Source organism: Neomonachus schauinslandi, chromosome 14, assembly GCF_002201575.2.
Source record: "Neomonachus schauinslandi chromosome 14, ASM220157v2, whole genome shotgun sequence".
In the NCBI taxonomy this organism is placed as follows: domain Eukaryota; kingdom Metazoa; phylum Chordata; class Mammalia; order Carnivora; family Phocidae; genus Neomonachus; species Neomonachus schauinslandi.
The window spans coordinates 14,266,731-14,273,889 of record NC_058416.1 but is presented as its reverse complement, the minus strand read 5'-3'; the positions used below and the strand labels follow the sequence as shown (position 1 = coordinate 14,273,889).

At 42.9% G+C, this 7,159-nt stretch overlaps 1 pseudogene; it reads left to right on the top strand.

Moving 5' to 3' along the window:
- Positions 1 to 5,469: 5,469 nt before the first annotated feature.
- On the top strand, positions 5,470 to 5,969 carry LOC110577147 (annotated as a pseudogene).
- The last annotated feature ends 1,190 nt before the right edge of the window (positions 5,970 to 7,159 follow it).

Genomic DNA, 7,159 nt, shown 5'->3' with positions numbered 1-7,159 from the left:
TCTGTCTCCAACTGATTGGGAAAAAAAAAAAACTAGTTTGAGGTGACGAACTGTAACATGTTGGAAGTAATTGGTTTAGTAAGGAAAAGGGTGTTAATTTAGAAATATCAATACTACTACCCTCTTGGTGGATTATATATAGACAGAACAAAATCAGAGCTGCCCAATGATCTGATAGTTTATTGTTTCATTTACCACCATGTATGTCCCAGACTTGGCACTCAGAATAAACGGGCTTTTGCATTTCTTCCAGAAACACAGGTGCCTTGCTATCTACTCACTGCCATTTATATACAGAGAGAGAAAGCATGAAAGTCAAGGTCACCTCATGAAATAGGGATTGGGAGTAGAAAATAAAAGGCAAATTGAAGTTTTCAGTAACTTTCCAAATAATCCTACCAATAATACTTCGTCAACCTAACCTTCAGAAGAAACTTCCCTGAGTTCCCTTATTCCCACCACGGCTAGGACCCCTGTCATTTGAGCTCAGAGCATCCTACATTGTTCTTTTGTTGCATTATGTAAATTGCAATGATTTATTCAGGGGACTCTCTTTATCATGCATGTTGCATCCTAGACTGTAAGCCTTATGAAGGGTGATCAGTAAGTTTCTGGTTCATCTTTTTTACCCTAGGACCTAAAACAGTATGTGCCACAGAGTAGAGACTCATAATATTTGTTAAATGAAAGACTGATTCAACATAACAAGTTTTTACCACTTCTACCTTCCTACAGCACGTTCTCTGTGACCCAAAACGGAGGGGTATAAGAGGGAGCTTGGGGAGGATATGATCTTGATTAGCTGCCCCATCCCCCTTTCCAATGGCTTCTCCTTGAGAGATCAAAATCCTTAACATAGCCCACAAGGCACTGGGTAGTCATGTCCCTCCCTTTTCTGTTTCTTGACTTCTCACTGTTAAGCTCCAGATGCATTTCCCTTCATTGTACTTGTTTCAGCTCCTTGAATACATTGCAACCCCACCTGCCCCAGGACAACTGCACATATCACCTTTTCTGCCCTGAATTCTGGGCACACCCTTGTCCCCTCTTAAATAACCTCTCAGCGGCGAGTCCATCATCACCACTGGTAAGCCTTTCCTGACTCCCCAGACCAGCTCAGGCTTCCCATCAGAGTCTCATAGGATCCATACTGTCGCCCTCCTTGATAGCACAAACCACACCAACCACAGTTGTTATTTTTCATTTGTTTCTGTGACCATTTGATTATTGGCTATGTTCCCCCTGGACTGTAAGCTTCATGAAGGCAGGGACTGTGATTATTTTTGCTTAGCATATAAGACCCAGGATTTTTGCTCCACATCGAATGTCCAGGGCTTAGCCCTGTACCTGGCTTTTGGTCAGAACCCAGTTATTTACTGACTGAGACAATCAATAAAAGAAACACACACACACACACACACACCTTTTACATGTCTTTTCTCTCTTCCTTAGGGATGAGCACCTAGAGGCAATAGATGTGGTTCTAAAAATAACTTCTGTTGGTATACCAATAAATCTGAATTCAAGTGACCTTGGTTTTAGCCAAGAATCAAGTCCTAACCAGTTAACCATAGCCTCTCTGCTAATACAGGGCAAGAATTTTAACTCACTATAGGTCACCTCTTTGCAATCTTTCAATTTATAAAAAGGCACAGAAATATCTATCTCCTTAGAGAGAGACTTCTTTCAAGGTATCACTTCTTACTATCAAACCAATCATTAATGGGCTTTCTCTTTAGAATTCAGACACTTACCACAGTTTATCACTTGTATTTTACAACTCCTTCTACGCCCACCCTGCCACATATGGTCACAGCTTGTTTGCAAAGACTGCTGATCATGCTTTCAAACAAAACTGTTCCCATATGCTGTGATTCATCTCCCCTTCCTGCCTTTGCTTCATTTGTTTTAGAATTGGGAGTTTAATTTTGAAAGGGTTGCTGTGACAGGAAATGACTGGGGGAGGAAGAATTAGAAGAGGCGGATGGATGAGAGGAATGGTGTTTATTAAACCCACAGCCGGGATCAAAGACTGTTGGATTGGGAAGACCCCTTAAAGGAATACCAAATTCCCACTCGAGCCCTTCCTTCCAGTTTAAAGTAGGGGAGTGGGGGAAACACAGAAATGGAGAGGAGGCCTTGATTTCAGGAACACACGATAGTCCCATTATTTACATTACAACTGAATCCAACATATGATTCAGTTCCTGATCAGAGTGACATTTGGGAAGGTGGAAGCATTACTATTTCCAGAGAAAATGAATAAAACCAAGGAATGAGTTGGGTGATTGCTGATTATAACTCAGTGCAAGACCTTTTAATGGAGTAAAATGTTTGTAATATAAAACTAATTTAGTGGGGTGCCTGGGTGGCTTAGTCAGTTAAGCATCTGCCTTCAGCTCCGGTCATGATCCCAGGGTCCTGGGATCCAGCCGGGGGTTGGGCTCCCTGCTCAGCGGGGAATCTGCCTCTCCCTCTCTCCTCCTCCTCATGCTCTCTCTCTCTCTCTCAAATAATAAAAATTTAAAGAAACTAAACTAAGCATTCTTGGATAATTTATTCCTTCAACAAATACTATTCAGCATCCATTATGTGCCATACACCTTTGTAGGTACTGGGGATACAAGGGTGGAAAAAAAAACCCGGGTAGATATCCCTACCCTCACAGCAAGAAGACATATGTCAGAATTTAATATGGCTGTGGTGGAAGTAAGAAGAGAAGAGCATTAGGACGTGTGAGTGAGTGAGGTTGGATGCCTGGTATTTTTAAAAGAGTAGTCAGAGAAGACTCATCTATCAAGTGAAGAAGTAAGCTCATGGGAGGTGGGGAGATGCAATGCAAGCAGACGGAAGAGCAAGTGCAAAAGTCCTGAGGCAGTGACACACCTGGTATGCTCAAGGAACATCAAGGAAGCTAATATTACTATGGTGGAATGTAGGAGACAAAGTCAGACAGGTAAAAAGGGGCCAAGTTAGAGCTCTGTAAGCTAATTATGAGAATTGCATATTGTACTCTGTATGAGAAGGAAACAACTGAAGGGTTTTGAAAAATGAGTGACCTGATCTGAATTACATTTTTTAACATCTTTTAAGATTTTATTTTATTTATTTTAGAGAAAGAGAGTGAGCAGGGGAGGGGCAGAGGGAGAGGGAAAGAAAGAATCTCAAGCAGATTCTGCTGAGCACAGAGACCTTCACGGGGCTCAATCCTACAACCCTGAGATCATGACCTGAGCTGAAACCAAGAGTTGGATGCTCAACCAACTGAGCCACCCAGGCACCTCCTGAATTATATTTTTAAAGGTATACTCTAGCTGCTGTGCTGAGACCAGACCATAGGGAGTGTGCTGAGACCAGACCATAGGGAGTGGGGCCATGACAGAAGCAAAGAGGTCAGTTAGACAGGAGGCTGCTGGAATAATCCAGCAAGAGATGGTGGCGCTCTGCAACACGGCTGCCAGAGTGGAAATGGTAAAAAATTGTATTGGTTTTGGTGGCTGCTATAACAAATGATCACAGACTTGGTGCTTAAGCCAACAGAAATTTATTCTCTCTCAGTTCTGGAGTCCAGAAGTCCAAAATCAGTATCACTGGACCCAAATCTATGTGTTAGTAAGGCTGTGCATTCTAGACTCCACTTCTTGCCTCTGGGAGCTCCTAGCATTCCTTGACTTGGGGCCACATAATTCCAATCTTCAAGGCTGGCCTCTTCCAATCTCTCTTCGACCTATCTTCACATCCCCTTCTCCCCAGGGAGGGACCCCAAATTTCCCTCTGCCTCCTCCTTAAGGATACATGTGATTGCATTTAGGTCTCACCTGGATAATCCAGATAATCTCCCTATCTCAAGATCCTTAACCAATACCCACCCCACCCCACACCTGCCTCTTTTAAAGCCATTTCAGGTAATATTCACAGGTTCTAGGGATTATGGAATGAATCTCTTGGGGAGCGGGGACAATTTTCCAGCCCACAATAGAAGTAGTAGGTCATGGATATTTCTTGAAGGAACAGCCAACAGGATTTTCTGATCAATTACTTGTTGGGTGGGAGAGAGAGGAGTAAAGGCAAACCTGAGATTTTTAGCCAGAACCCCTGGACCTCAGAGGAAGATTCTGGAAAGAAAAGGTTCAGGGAAGACGAGTAGGAGCTCTTTTTTTTTTTTTTTTTAATATGTTAAGTTTGAAAAGTCTACTAAATATCCAAGTGGTGATTTAAGGAGGGACTTTGACATAAATCAGTATTCCAGAGAAGACCAGACAGGGATTATAAATCTGTGAATCATCAGAATATGGGTAGAATTAAAGCCATAAGACAAAGTGAGATTATGTAGCATGTGCTTCTGAACTGTGTTCACTTGGCTAAACTGAAGTATGTCCCCAAATCTTTTTCCTTGTATGGTTTCATATTAGCACTGACCAAAAAAGATAATTGCCAGGCAGAGGTGAAGCCGCCATCAGTACCCTCTGAAGGGTGTGTGCTTAGATGCTGACAGAGGTACTGCTGAGCTCCGGCTCGTGCCCTTCTCTCCCACTCTGCATCCAACTCCTCTTCCCAACTGTTGGCCCTCTTGGCCAATAGGAGCCCCATGCCCACCACCAGACTCAGAGGAAATGGCCTTCCATATGGACTTCTCCATCTCTACTGCAGTCCCACAGTAGCAGGTAGATGTGCCTTTGGAAGCCCCAACTCTGTCCCCCACCCCAGTGCTTCCTAGTTAGGAACTCTGCCCCCATCTCTTCCTGCCCCCTTCCAGACCTTCCTTCCCAATTGTATAAGGTCTTATTCCAACAATAAATCCCAGTTCCATTGTGGTTGTGCCTCTCTGGTTAAACCTTGACGACCCCTACACTCAGGGAGTGAATCCAGACAGGGAAGAGTTTAAGAACTGAGCCCTGGGGCTTTCCAATGTTTGGAAATCAGAGAGAAAAGGAAGAATCAGTGAAGAAAACTAAGCAGGAGTGGACACTGTCGCACCTGAAGTTTATACAACTGGGGAGGGGGTGTCTTAAAGAAAAAGAATATTATAAATAAAAATTAAATATAAAAATAAATATACATTTAGAATGGGGAAAAGAGATCACATCAAATTACATTTTTAAAAAGCTGGCAAATACAATAAATCATAGTTTAATTTATCTCACTCTTGATATACCCCTATAATACTTTTATCCCTACATTTTTTGGCTGCATACTTCTTGATCACCTCTTTATATTACAATTATTTTCTACAATAATTTCCAAAGAGAAAATAGAAAAGCAGTCATTCTTCCTTCTATGACTGATCTCCGTTTTCAAATTATTTCTAGTTTCTATGCATAAAATGCATAAAATCGGTGTCTTCACAAACAGGCTTCCTTGCTGTTTGTAACCCAGTTAGCAGTCTGAGCTCCACCAACACAAGACTCTTCTAAATTTGCGTTGCAGCCATGCTCTCCGAGTTGCTGTCTCCCTGCCCACACCGCCCGGATGCCCTCCCAGATCCATGACCTGGCTGCTGCCAGTGTGGCCACCGCCCTCAAAGAAGCCAAGCTCAGCGGTGTCACTGCCCGGGGCCCCGTGGGCAAGAGGCTAGGGCAGGAGCTGATGACCCTCATGATGGAATTTCTGCCTTCCCTGAATCAGACCACCTTTTCAAATAGGTGGGGACGACCCATGGAGCAGCTGGAGTACTGCATGAGACCTGAGCTATAATGGGCTCTCCCTGGAGCTCCCCAATGGCTACCCTTACAACACGCCCATGGGGAAGTTCCTCACGCCCCGCTAGCACCGCAGTGTGGACACCCAGGGGAACATCTGCCTGGACATCCTGAAGGACCATCCCGCTGTCCATCCAGAGCCTGCTAGGAGAACCCAACACTGACAGCCCTTTGCACACGCATGCTGCCGAGCTCTGGAAAAACCCCATACCCTTTAAGAAGTCTCTGCAAGAAACCTGCTCAAAGCAGGTCTCTAGCCAAGAACCCTGACTGTCCAGCCTCTCTGCTTGTGTTGTCTTTTTATTTTCTCTTTAGATGGTTTGTCCTTTCTGTCATTTCTGACTAGGACTCTGTATCTTAAGCTGTGGTGTCATTTTTGCTTTGTTTCTGTTTTTTAAATTAAGTCTCTGGTTGAGCCCTTGTGATGAATATATTAAGTAAATACATTGGGGCTATTTTTACAAAAAAAATCTTCTAACTTTGATTTTGGACAATCCGTATTTTTAAAAGTATTTAAAATATGCAGTACATATATACTTGCATTCTCTTGTATTCCTGATTAGGAGAAAACTTCCAATTTTGAAAAGGTATCAAAGAATTGAATTTTGTAGGAAGAATGTATTATTTTACACATCTGGTGATAAGAAGGATTTTCCAGACTGCACTGCTTTTCAAACTTTCTCTTTTCCTCTCATGTACTTCTCGGGCTTGTGCCATGAGACAGATACCTTAATATCATGATTTGATCTTGGAGCAACACTTTTGTGTCTTGATGGAAGTTAAGTCAGCACACTAGGCAGTAGGAGTATTTTTCAAAGCCACTCCTGCTCCAGAGGGATAGAGATAACCCCACTATACACAAAAGAAACTACAAAAGAACACAAATATATCCCACTAAACCCAAACTAAAGGTATCTCCAACTCAACTTCCTCTAAGCCCCATCTCCAAAGGGCTTGTAGCCTTCCAACACTCCAATACCACCAGACACAAAGGGAAAATTTGAACTTTCTAACCTGGAAACTTTCAAACATATACACAAGTAGACAGTATAGTGTGGTAAATTCCCTGTAGTCTCAGTAGTTGGACCAAAGCAGAGCTTCTAGCATGCCCTGTGAACAAGTTTGCTCAATCAGTTTAAAGAGCACACCATGGCAGGACGCCAAGGCCTAGCACCTGTCCAACTTCGTCTGGTATATCACCCATTTTAGAAATGAAGGCCTGATTCTGTAAGGCCTGATTCCAAATCAAGCCGTATAAAGCTTAGTTTTGTCATTTATTTCCTAAAACACTGCCACCTGTAATATTGAGGGATTTCACTGTGTGTGTATGTGTGTAAGGAATTCATCCATGTGTATGAAAAGTTCTGTAGAAAACTTCTCTCTACTAAAGGCCAAAACCCTTGTCAACCACCAGCATTTGTGCGCAGAGACCAGCCTCTGAGACTATGGATGAACCCTAT